At 33.7% G+C, this 14,011-nt stretch overlaps 1 long non-coding RNA gene across 1 annotated transcript in view; it reads left to right on the forward strand.

Moving 5' to 3' along the window:
• The first annotated feature begins 6,504 nt into the window (after window positions 1-6,504).
• LOC138747035 (uncharacterized) overlaps window positions 6,505-14,011 on the forward strand; it is a 107,973-nt gene continuing 100,466 nt past the window's right edge. Inside the window, exon 1 of the long non-coding RNA XR_011347273.1 lies at window positions 6,505-6,562. This is a non-coding gene — a long non-coding RNA (uncharacterized lncRNA). The remainder of the gene's footprint in view (window positions 6,563-14,011) is intronic.

Raw genomic sequence — 14,011 nt, forward strand, 5'->3', positions numbered from 1 at the left:
GATAACTTTTACTGAAAAAGAATTTCAAAAAAATGCTACCGAAATGCAAAAGAATCAGTTAACTAATTTAAAATTTAAGTATAATGAATTACAAACATATCGGTTTGAATGTTTAATGAATCGAACTAAACATAAGTTTTGTGAATGGGGTGAGAAAGCTCATAAAGTTCTCTCATGGCAGTTAAAAAAGGAACAATTATCTAGGATTATACCAGCAATTAGAAAGAAATCGGGCATTACTTTTAGACAAAAGAAAATTAATGAGGAATTTTGTAATTTTTATTAAAAATTATATACTTCAGAATGTAAAGATGTAACTGAAGATGCAATAGATTCTTTTTTGAAAAACATTAAATTGCCACAACTGAATCAAGAAGATAGACAAGAGTTGGATAAATCTTTTACAGAAAATGAAATTGAAATGGCGATAAGAGATATGCCAAATGGAAAGGCACCTGGTGAAGATGGGTTTTCTATAGAGTTTTATAAAACTTTTTATGTTGATATATCTCTTATTTATAAGGATGTAATACAGCAAATTTATAAAACTTGTCAACTACCTGAATCTTGTTCTGATGCAATAATTACTGTTATACCAAAAAAAGATAAAGTTCCTTTACAGGTTTCTTCTTATCGACCAATATCATTGCTAAATGTAGATTATAAAATTGTAGCTAAAGTTATGGCTAATAGATTAGCTCAATATTTACCTAAAATAATACATAAAGACCAAACAGGATTTATAAAAAATAGATATGCGTCTAATAATATTTTGCATTTAATTACTTTGATAAATAAATCTAAATCTCAAAAGAATTATCCAAAAGTGGTTTCGTTAGATGCACAAAAGGCTTTTGATAGAGTGGAATGGAAGTTTTTATTTAAAGTACTTGAGAAGTTTTGTTTTGGTTCCTCATTTATTGGATTGATAAAGGCTTTATATAATAGTCGGAAGGCTAGAGTTGCTACCAATGGGCAGATTTCAGAATCTTTTGATTTAACAAGATCTAGTAGACAAGGATCTCCATTGTCACCTGCTTTATTTGCTATAGTTATTGAACCTTTGGCACAATTAATACGTCAAAATGAAAATGTTAAGGGTATGAGAGTTTTGAATGAGGAATATAAGATTAATTTATTTGCTGATGATGCCTTATTATATTTGGTGGGTCCTGATATTTATTTACCAGCAATTCAAGAATCTTTAGCAAATTATGGTCAATTATCGGGTTATAAGGTAAATTGGGCCAAAAGTGAAATTTTGTCAATTTGTAAAGATGATTACTCAAGATATAAAAATATTACAAATTTGAAGTGGTCTAAACATATTAAATATTTAGGAATTAATGTTAATACAGAATATCAAGATTTATATTCAATTAATTATCTTCCTTTAATAAAAAAAGATTAAATTAGACTTGATTAGGTGGAAGGATTTACCTTTAGGTTTATTGGGGAGGATTAACACTATAAAAATGAATATTTTTCCTCGGATACAATATTTGTTTCAATCAATTCCTTATTTAAAAAAAAAGTTTTTTTAAAGATTTATATAAAGCAGTTAGAGACTTCTTATGGAAGGGAAAATTTCCAAGGGTAGCAATGAGAAAATTGATGTGGGATTTTCAATTTGGAGGTTTGAGACTACCGAATTTTCAACATTATTATGAGGCAGCTCAATTTAAATTTCTTAGTGCATTCATGAATATGGAGGATACACCTTGTTGGGCAAAGATGAAATGGCAGTTATTTTAGAAAAATTTCCACATGTTTTTGTTTCGATGGAATAAAAATTTATTACGAACTTATAATGTACCAATATTGAGACATTTATTGAATTTATGGACAAGTAAACTTAATAAATTGGGGCTTAAAAATAAATGGTCTGGGCGATTGCCATTATATAATAATCAACTTGTTCCTTTTACAGTCTCCAATATTACCTTGAAACAATGGGAAAGGAAAGGAATAAAACATTTATCAGATTGTTTTTTTGAAGGATATTTTTGTTCTTTTGATGAATTACAAAGGAAATTTGGTATTAGTAGAAATTCCGTATTTGTATATTATCAGTTAAGATCATTTGTAAAACAGATATGTGGCCAACATATGATTTTATGGCTTGAAACTAATTTTGAGAAATATGTACTTTCCATACCAAAAAAGGGATATATATCCGATTTGTATTGTATTTTACAAGAAAATGAAAGCAAGACAGATTGGGATAAAGATAAGTTGAAATGGGGAAAAGATTTAGGTTCTATAATAGCCGAAGAAGCCCGGATGGAAATTTGTCAGAATAGTATTCGGAAATTGATTAATGCTAGATTAGCGATGATTAATTATAATTTTATACATCAATTATATTTAACACCAGAGAAATTTTTAAAAATTGGTCTTAGTAAGTCAGATTGTTGTTTTCGTTGTGATAAGACGGCCAATACTTTTTTACATACAGTTTGTTTTTGTGATCGATTGCAACAGTTTTGGAAAGGTATTCAATCTATATTTAATAGTTTATATAATATCTATGTTGTATTAGATCCTGATATATTTTTATTAGGGAATATGCAATCATTAATTGACTTAGGCTTAAATGATTATCAGATTTCTTTTATCTATTTAGCCTTAGCGGTGGCCAAGAAATGTATAGCGCTTACTTGGAAAGACAGAAATATACTAACCTTAGATAGATGGTATTTAGAGATGAAGTCTTGTTTAATTATGGAAAAGATATCTTTTTCAATTCAAGATAAGATGTCTTTTTATAAGCTGAAGTGGACTCCATTTGTTAAGTACATGCAATTAAGTTTGACTTAAATATGTTTTTTGTGTGATATTTTAGATTTGATAACTTTTTTATGAGTATTTTTACTTGTTATTCTTTTTTTTTGTTTGTGAATGTTTTTTATATATAATATTATTAACTTTATTAATTCTTCACTCTTTATTTTGGGGGGAAGGGTGTTTTTTTTTATATATATATAGTTTTTTTTTAGTGGCCGTATATATGGGGTTCAGTCATTAATCCTGTGTTGTAATAATTACTTTATTTTTATTCTTCTTTAAATGTAATTTTTTTTGTTTTATTCATGTGATAAAATCTTTAAATAAAGTAAAAAAAAACATTTAGTTACAGAGTACCATCCAAATGGATTTTTACCCATTCCTCAAAAAACAATTTACTCATTGAATTAATAATAATGGACAACAAAGATTTTTCTTCCTTAACACTCTTGGGTAAATGTATTTTGGGCAGCTGATTGAAAAAAATCACCTTAAAATGTTCCTATCATGTACTACTTATTATAGATATAACCTATTTTTTTGTGATTTTCTCTCATATTTTCTGTCTACTTCAAGCATACAAAACCATGAAGTACAACATTTCATTGAAAATTCATTTTCTACATTCACACTTGGATTTTTTCCCTCCTGATCTTGATGCAGTCAGTGACAAACATGGTGAAAGGTTTCACATGAAAAAGTGGTATAAAGGCAACTGGGATCCATGAATGCTAGCCGACTATTGTTGGACACTGACACGAGAGGCATCAGATGCTGAGTACAAACGAAAATCAGTGGAAAAACATTTTTAGGTCAGTTTAACTAATGCAACGTTTCAGCATAATTTTGGGATTAAACATGCTAAATTCAATAAAAGTTCATTAAATGTTTCTTCAACTTCCTACTTGTTGCAGAAATTTTGAAATGATTTTTGTGCTCAGTTTGAAATTGTCTATCATAATCTCCATTTTTTTCAGGAATCAAAAAATTGTTATCCAGTGTAATAAAATTTAAAAAAAATCCTGAGGCCCACATTGCTTGACCATGGCTGGGATCCATGTGATCAAATCAGGAGAGGTGAATACTTTATCTCAAAAGGCACAGAAATTTTAACCTTAAAACCAATCTCTATGTTTACACTATATCCTTCAGTGTCTTCATTTCTTGCAAAACTCTTTGAATAGACTGGATAACATTTGGGATATTTGAATTGTTGCCAACAAAGGAAATGATCCTCATAGACCAACAAACACCCAATCTATGTTGCTTCAGAAATTGCCTTCATCCATACAATCCATGGAGACCAGTGAAGCTTTGTTGTATGTTGCCATCTTTTTATTTCTCTCCAGACACCTCCTGCTGGTAAACCCTGGTAAATCAGATCTACGGCAAAGCAAGGCAGACAAACAAAGTAAATGGTAGAGACCAAAACTTGATGCAATACTCCAAATGTAACCTCACCCAATGTTTTATACCATGGTATTTCTGACTTTGGCCCTGATATGTTTAGAGGAGGTTTGTGATCTGTTGGCAAGGTGAATTTATGACCACAACTCCAGAACTCAATCCCACAGCCTGCCATGGACTTCCCCTGCTCTTCATCCTCCGCCGGATCCTCATATTCAACTCCTGGCTCTTCACTTAACTGGCATCCATTAAGGATCGCAAGCTCCCCTCATTATAGACTGCCGCCTTTGTGACTTTCAAAGTAGGTTTCCATCTCAGCCCCAGCTGCCCACCCATCAGAACTCCCAATGCTTTGAGCACAAAATTTGCTGGTGTACCCTCCTTCCCTTATTTGACCATTACTTCCTGCCTTTGAGACTGTGCTTTTCCCCTGCCCCTCCCTCCACCATTTTGCTTGAGCACCTGCCTACATTTTGCTTATAACTTGGAGAAGGGCTCAGGCCTGAAATGTCAGTTATGCATCTTTATCTTTGCTATATCATTACACTGTTTGATCTGTTGAGTTTCTCCAGCAGTGTGTTTTTACTTCATTCGTGGTGTCTGCAGACTTCCATGTTTTATTCATGAAATGATGATCACCTTAAAAATTATACTCAATGCTTAGTTTCAATTTTTGAACATTTTTTTTCCAATCAGTTTCAGAGTTCTGGATAAAAAAAATGACCGGGTGTTCAACAGCTAAAGGATTATATGTGAAATGGCTGTACCTACTCCATATGGGGAAGCATCACAAGTGACATCTCTTGAGTCATAGTATGCTAGCCACTTACTATTCAAAAGTCTGTGCTTGTGTTACTTCATTGCCTCTTCACTCAGAGGAGACCCATCTCATCTGGCCACTGCTTGCTACAACTCATGTACTGGCTGGAGCAAGGTTTTTTTTTAAACTTTATTTAAGATTTTATAACATGAATAACATATAGGATTACATTAAAAAAAAATTAAGAATAAAATAATAAAATTACAATACAGTATCATTAATCCAAATAAACTATACCCTCCCCAATAATTATTACACATTAATAACCCAACTTGGCTGGAGCAAGGTTGATAAGGAAACAACCATAATAATTCAACAAACATGAGAATGACCTGACCTCTGTCATGATGGTTGGTGTTGATGCATTAACAATGGCATCCACATTGTTCTGAGTGGCCTTGTACATCAATTTCATAACCTAGATATTCCACTGATCTTTGCAGCGATTTCATTGTGATTCTGTATCAATCCAATCTGCTCCCGACCTTCTCCAAGGGTGCAAAATTCTCGGTGACTCTAGGTGCTGAAACCAGCATATACCCGTATATTTCACCTAGTAAATTCACAAACATGCTGGAGGAAATCAGCAGATCTTGCAGCGCCAATGGAGATAAAGTTAAATAACCAACACTTCAGGCCTGAGCCCTTCTTTCTGGTATGAACACCTGCCTGCTTTTTGTATTGGTTATATATCTTTACTAACTATGGACACTGCAAAACTGGCTGAGTTCCTCCAGCATTTTTGTGTTTTTACTACAATCACAGTGCCTGCCCTTCAAATTTCTCCTAATGGTTCACATTACCACCTTCTTTACATAGCAGATTACAATACTGATAACTTTTCTGTTCATGCTTATAAACTTTCAACACCAGTCTCTACTTTCACCTCCCCATTTCTCACCCCCCCCCCCAAAATATGGTCCCATTTTTTTTTTAACTTTGTCTGGTACCTCCCAATATCCCCCTCCTCCATCTGACTCCATATGCCTTCACCTACAATTCCTCCTCAGCTGACTTATCAATTATTCTATTTCACCCCTCCTAATTTGCAGAGCACTGTATGTGATGAATTAACTTTGAAGTAAAGATTTAGTCACTACTCTATCCATGCATGGAGGGCTCCATGTCATAACAGATCAAAAAATGAATGCAGTGATCAAATCTTGCATAACAAACATCTAAGGATTACCTGTTGTATTGGGAAAGGGTGTGGCTGTCATGTGACAGCACTGCCCTCTACCTTGTCAGAGGATACACCAGCTGCCAATCAATGTTTGGTTCCACCCCATCCATTAGTGCACACTTTGCTATTGGCTCCACATAAGTTATCTGGGGTGGACGTTCCAAACTTCCTGTACTTGGGCCATTGGCTGTTGTAATTGTATTAACCCTCCTGGCACGAAACCATTGGACCCTGCTAATGATCTGGGCGGGAGCCTCCAGCACTATAAAGGTGCATGTGCTTTTTGTTTTTCTTTTTGGCTAGCTTGGAACCACCCTGCTTCACTTAAGGCCTGGAAATGTGGAAGGGTTCTGGAGAAACTGTTGGTAAGCTGTGCACTGTTAAAAGAGGAGTGTTTAATTAGTGACCCTTGTATTATAAAGCTGTGCCTGCACTGAGTCAAGGGGAAGTGGGGCTTGTGGTGATTTTTCCTTGATCATTGTGTGTACCATTTCACATTGTGTGTGTGAGGGTGAGTGGGTGCTATTTTCCCCACGTTTGTTATTGTCTGCTTTTTTTTTTCCCATTGGCTTCTGTAAAGTGTGGGTGTGTGCTGAATCAGTTACCATTTCCACACTTGCCTTCTGTAAATAAAATCCTTCCAAAATTGTATTCAGAGTCCTCACCTTTGAGTCCTACCAAACCTGTTTCCTCACTCAAAACAAATTCCTGTGAAATGCCAAGAGCCACAAGATTTGAGGCAAGCTTGCCAATGCCCCAGGACTCCTGTGAATGACCATTGACCTCTAGCCATAAGCTGTCCTAGTAAAATATTCATTTGTGAAGGAATCATCTCTGTAACCCCATCTCCAGAACACTACTTGAACTACTTTTGCCCTCTCCCTAAACTTAAAAAAAAATATATATTTACAGCACTGGTGGAAGCCCATTCTAGCCATTTAAACCTGTGCAACCTAATTTCACCCAAATTAAATTACAGCCCCATTCATTATAAGGATGGAATGGATGCTGCAAATTGGATTAATTTAGAAATCAATTCTACTAAAAAATATTCCCTTATTTCAATACTTGAATTGCTATTACCTTTTTCTGCTTCCAAATTAACCAATTTTTAGAAACATATTATAAGAATTTGGTTTCAATTTAGAAAATTTTTGGATTTCATAAATTTGTAATTTCTATCCCTATATTGTTTAACTTTTTGCACATTCTGTGAAAGATTCTGCTTTTCATGAATGGTTTAAATTAGGTATCCAATCTTTTCAAGATTTATTTATTGATAATAATTCAGCTTCATTTGAACAACTGCCTTTTAAATTTAAGTTACCTATGTATCATTTCTTTACATACATACAAATTGAGTTTTTTGAATTCACTAGTGTTGAGACTTCCTCAGGACCTTGTTATAAATATGATGGGGACGATTTATAATTTTAAATCGAGCTATAAAAAGCTGATATCAGGTATTAAAGACAAGGGATACCTTCTTGGATAATATTTAAAAAATTAGGGAGCAAGATTTTAGCGCTCATTCTCAGATACAATATGGGATTCAATATTAAAATTGGTAAATTCCTCCTCTTTGTGCCTGTCATTCACTTCTATAATTTGAGGTACTAACATCAAGCCTCATTTCTAATGTTCAATTAGCTAAATTTTATCCTAATATTTCTTTGAATTGTGATAGATGTAAGACTGAAGAAGGTACTTTATTACATGTTTTGGTCTCATTCCTATTTTTCCAAATTTTGGGAAGCTATCTTTCATACCTTGATTTTAGTTCTTAATGAAAATTTTGTACCTAATCCTTTAATTGCTCTACTTGGATCATCTAAGGAAATTGATTTGAAATTAACTCTGTCTCAATCTCATGTAATTTTTTTTGCTCCCCTTACTGCTAGACAATCAATATTGATGACATGGAAAGATGTTGTCCCTCCTACTTATGGTTATGGTTGAATGACATGATGGCATGTCTAACTTCGGGGGGGGGGGGGGGGAGAGGGGGAGAATCAGATGTCCCTCTAATGTAACAGATTTAAACCTTTAAAATTTATGGGGACCTTTTATTTTTTTCATAATCTATAAGATCATTTAGATCTTGAGTTTGCTTTTTTTAAAAATAACAGGAAGGGAAGGGTATAGAATTTGCAGTGTAGTATCAATTTTTAAATCTTTTTTAAATTACCCACGTTATAACTGAGTGATTACTTGATTATTTCCTTTGTTTGAATGTAATGATATCTAATTATGAAGCAGATTTTGTTGTCTTTCTATATATTTTTCATATTACCTCTTTATATTTGGATAAATATGGCTTCTACTTTTTTGTATTGTAAAAATTTAATAAAAATATTGAAACAGAACCTACAACCCCACATTTTTGAGAGTGGGAAGAAATCAGCACACAGGGAAACTCACATGAAGTACAAACTCATTACAGACCATGCCAGATTCAAACCCAGGTCTCTGGTGCAGTAATAGCATTGTGCCAACCATGCCACCATTTGAGCCCATTAACTTATCACATGCAAGTACCTATCCAAATTGCCATCCTACTTGACTTGGGGTGTGGGTATTTGCACTGGTGGCTGCAGCATCTGATTATTTGTATATGTCGCATGTTTTTCTGATTTGGTGATTTAAAACCTCAACCAAGGAGATCAATCTATGTACTGGCTAACCAAAAACTATGGCGGAACTGTAGGGTCCACTCACGGCTGAAAGCCAGGTCTGAGGCCTTCAATTCAAGTGACCCATTGCTCTACAAGGAATTGATATCAAAAGATGCCAAAAGGCAGTATGGAATAAACCTTGAGTCTGACCCAGTAGGAGCACTTGGCTATCTGAGAAAAGAATTAAGCAAAGGAAAGATTATGCGGAGCAAATAGGCTGTATAGAAGATGAATACATACCTCTTGGTATCTATTAAACTAAAATATATGTGTGAAAGAGACGAAATGGGTTGCAAGTAGTTGAATTTGTTTTGATCATACTATAGTCTCCAGCAATTTCTGCATGGTTCTGTTCACAGTCTCCAAGGCAGTAGCTCCATTCGCCGTCTTGCATTCGATACTTCATCTCCTCTGGGTCATTGGTTGATGTAGTCCACACAAACTTAGTCCAAGTGCCTGCAAGAGAAGGGGAGGTGTGTACAGATCAATGTAACGTTGTAGATAAATAGCTGGGAATACATTTTAACTCTGAGGTGTGGATAGAAGGCTTTGAGTCGTGGCAAATGTGTGATGTTGTAATGGGGCATTAGGACATCATGGAAGAAGGCTGATGAACCCACTACTTGCATCCTGAAGGAGTGTTCAAGCAATGGTTATTTATGTTCCACTGACTTTCACCACTTAGGCTATACCCTCTTCATACTGCTGCCATCAGGAAAGAGGTGCAGGAGCCTGAAGACAAACACCCATGGCTTAAGGACAGCTTCTTCCCTTTTACCATCAGATTTCTGAATAGACAATGAACCACAGGCATTGCCTAACCTTCTATTTTCTTGCACTATTTATTTATTCTTGAAATGTAATTTATAGCAATGTGAAGCTGCTACAAAACCAGATATTTCATGACATAAATCCTGATTCAAATAATGAAGTTGACCAGAACTGCATCCTTCTACTTTGCCCATTGTTAACCTTGTTGGCATATTTGTTCATTATTTCTTATGATGCTGGGTGGTTTGTTGACCCTCTGCATCCAATGAATGACTCTCCTCAAAAGCACTGGAGTCGTGTTTGAAAACAAAGGTGAGTCTTCTCTGAAGGGATCTCCAATAATTTCCAGAAAGCTACCCATATATTTGGGATGCATTTGTGAAGTATTCGAAGGGAATGTTTTCCTTCCTGGGAGGAGATGCAGGGTTGCAGTAAATTCTGCACTCGCTAACTTCAGTGTGTGATACTGATTCACATGTTTATATATTGAAAACACAGCAATGCAATCTGTTGTTAAAATAATTATAAAGCTAGGGTTTGCATGAACCATGTGATTTCTGCACTGATGAATTGCCAAGATTAACCAAAATTCCAAATACAGGGCTATCCAATTCCCTATATTAGTTATGCAAATGTATTTTCATTGTCCATATTTTCACAGAAATTGACAGGACAACTTTCATCTCCATCCATATAAACTAAATCAGACATATGCACATCATTGGGTGATAATTAGAACTGTCCTTTTAGGATTTATAGTAGGAGCATCTAGTTTATAATATCTAAGTTAATTATGGGTGACTGTTGGAGAAGAATTTCAATGCTTTTCATGTGATGAGGTTGCCTGTGTTTGCAATTCCACTAAATCTGACCTTTAATTTGATGACAGATGATGTGTTGAGAATCAGTTTTTTTTATTATCAAGCTAATTCAAAGCATTAATCATAGCAGTACTTATTTATGGCTGACGAAGGTGTTATACAATGGATGGGCATCTGCTAATATAATATTTTAAGTGAAATCGGGGCAAGCCATTCACAGTCAGGGCTATTGTTAAGGAACAGATACCTGGGGTTACATAGTTCCTTTTAAATGGCAACACCAGTAGAAAGGGTAGTGAAGGTGGTGTTTGATTTGCTTAGCCTAGTCATTTAGGGCTTGCAGTGCAACAGTTTTGATGTCATGTTATAGCTGTACAAGTAGTTGGTGAGATTATACTTGGAATATTGTGCTTAGTTCTGGTCACTTTGCTAGTGGAAGGACATTATGCTGAAAGGATGGAGAAAAGATTAACATGGCTTGAGGGAAAAAGAGAGACTGGGTAGGCTGTTTTCCCTGGAATGTTAGAGGCTGGAGGGTTGATGTTATAGAAGTTTATAAAGTGATGAAGAGCTTACATAAAGTAAATCACAAAATATAAAGTAAACACTGACAGAAAGTCCCCTGTTATCTGTCCATTGATTAGAAGCAGTCTGCAAGAAGCTGTGTCTCAGCAGTCCTTGCTAGTAAGTGATATTGAGTAATTTTAACTGTCTTCTGTCTGGTCCCCGGCAGATGGGCAATGCTAAAATTGGCCCTAATTTTCAATTGCAAGGCTGCATAATGTACCAGCAAGATACTCAATGACATGTTATTCTCACATCATGGGCAGACAGCATGCAACGTGTGAATTCATACATTTGAAAGAACAGAATGCACAAGTATTACTTTTCACTTCTGGGAGCTCATCACGGGCCACAATGGTCATCTTCCTATTGAATTGTCAAGGAGGTTTTCACCAAATTTTAATGAAGGGAGAGAGTTCAAGATTAAAGGTTATTTTATTGTTACGTACTAATACATTGAAATGAAACATGATATACTTTAGTGACTCTGGCCTACAAATGAGTTTACAAGTTACAAGTTTTCCCTTTTGACATACCTTGGAAGCAGCCAAGCCCAAAGACTGGATAACAACACCGATGTTATTAAAGTGAAGGTAGTATTTCTGGAAGTGTGCAGTGGTTGTCTGCAAAATGAAGTGAGCAAAGGATTTACAGCAAAGTGGGAATCAAATATTTTTCTATCCCTGATGTTGAAACTTCTATTTGTTTCCCTCCTATTTAGTTTAAAAAAAAAACTTTCGGTTTGTATTCACCTGTCCGGTTTGCAGAGTCAATTCATTGAACGACTGATTTACGGTCTCCAATTCAAATTTATTGTCAGAGTACAGAAGTGACGTCACATACAACGTTGAGATAATTTTTTCTGTGTCCAAGACAGAATTACCATGCAAAAAATACTGTACTCAACATGTACATGTAAACAGATCATTTTTTTTAAACTTTATTTATTCGTTCAAAAAACAAATATATGACATATGCAGCAATTAAACATAAACATGAACTTTTTTTATATATGGGAAAAAAGAAAAAAGAGAAAAGAAAAGAATCCCCCCACTCCCAGACAACTCTCCTAAAGACAGCCATAAAGAAAGAAAAAAGGAATATTAAAGAAAAAGTTAAATATACATATTAAAATCTAATCAATATAAATTGAAATGTAAATATTCTGAGTATAACAACTAATTAATTAAAAAAAATATAATTATCACATGAAACGTGTATTTTTTCCATTATTAAACAATATTTCATCTCATTATGCCATCATCCACATACTAGCAATACATTTTTTTCGCTATGGCTAAAGCTAAAAATACAAAAGCAAGCTGAAACTTACCTAATCCCAAACATTTCAGAGGTTGAAAACTACCCAATAAAAATAGTTGGATCTAAAGCTATTTTAATCTTATACAGGTATTCTAAAAAAAATTGAATTTTCCTCCAAAAAGATTGTATATGTATACATAATCAAACAGCATGAAAAAAAGTTCCAAGCGTATCACCACATCTAAAACACAAATCTGATTCATGAAAACAATATTTTATTAATTTTTCAGGTGTCAAATATAATTGATGTAAAAAAAATGTAATTAATCATTGCATAACGTGCATTTATCAATCTAGTTACAGTAACGTAACAGATATCTAGCCAATCATCTTCAGAAAAAATAAAACCAATATCCGTTTCCCATTTAATTTTAGATCTATCCCAACCCTTTTTATCCATACCATCCTGTAATATTTGATACATAGATGAAATATAACCCTTCTCCGGTACCTTCATAAGAAAATTCTCAAATTTAGTCATTTTAGGTAAAAATAATATCTCTACCAAACATACATTTTACCAAAGATCAAATTTGATAATAAAGAAATAGAGTTCTTATCAATACCAAAACTTTCCCTCTTCTGATTAAAAGATAAAAACTTTCCCTCTTTAAAAAACAATCTCCTAAATTTTTCATACCTTTAAATCTCCAATGCAATAAATTTTGATTATGTATTGAAAAAGAAATGAGTTGATTATTATACAACAGTCAAAGCCAATAATTTACACCTAGAGCCTGTCATTTTATTTATCTTTATCCATAACTTCATTAAATGTTTTAGTATAGGCACATTATATTGTAACAAATGTATATTCCATCAAAACAAAAAAATTATGTATTTCAAATTCAGAAATACTTGCCATCTCAATTTTAGCCCAACTAGGAAGCCGTACCAAATCCATCAATCAACTAATAAATTTAAGTTGGGCTGCTTCATAATTTTGAAAATGTGGTAAACGCAGTTCCCCAACTCATATTTCCAAGTTAATTTATTCAAAGCTACTCTTGATAATTTACCCCTCCATAAAAACTCCCTAACCATTTTATTCAAATCTCAAAAAAAAATGTTATCAAGTAAATACAGAATAGTTTGAAAAAAATATTGTATACGTGGAAAGATATTCGTCTTGATTGTATTTTTCCTACCCATTAAATTAATAGGTAAATCTTTCCATTTAATCAAATCGGTTTCAATTTTTTTCATTAACGGAGCATAATTTAATTTATATAAAGGTTGATAATTAACATTCAAAATTATACCCAGATGTTTAATTTGATCAATCCACTTCAAATTAATAATATTCTTATAAACTAAATAATCACCTTCACTTACTGGTAATATTTCACTTTTTTCCCCCAATTAACTTTGTATCCAGAAAGACATCCATGTTGTATTAAACATTCCTTCAAGTGCAAAAGTGACTGAGCTGGGTTTATTAAATATACCAATACATCATCAGCAAATAAATTAATTTTATATTCCTCATCTAAAACTTTCATACCTTGTATCTGTGTATTTTGTCTTATCAACTGTGCTAAAGGTTCAATCACTAACGCAAACAAAGCTGGTGATAAAGGACAACCTTGATGAGTTGATTGAGTTAACTTAAAGGATTCCAAAATCAAACCATTCATCAATACTCTAGCTACCAGTTTAC

This window comes from Narcine bancroftii, chromosome 1 (genome assembly GCF_036971445.1).
Source record: "Narcine bancroftii isolate sNarBan1 chromosome 1, sNarBan1.hap1, whole genome shotgun sequence".
Classification (NCBI taxonomy): Eukaryota; Metazoa; Chordata; class Chondrichthyes; order Torpediniformes; family Narcinidae; genus Narcine; species Narcine bancroftii.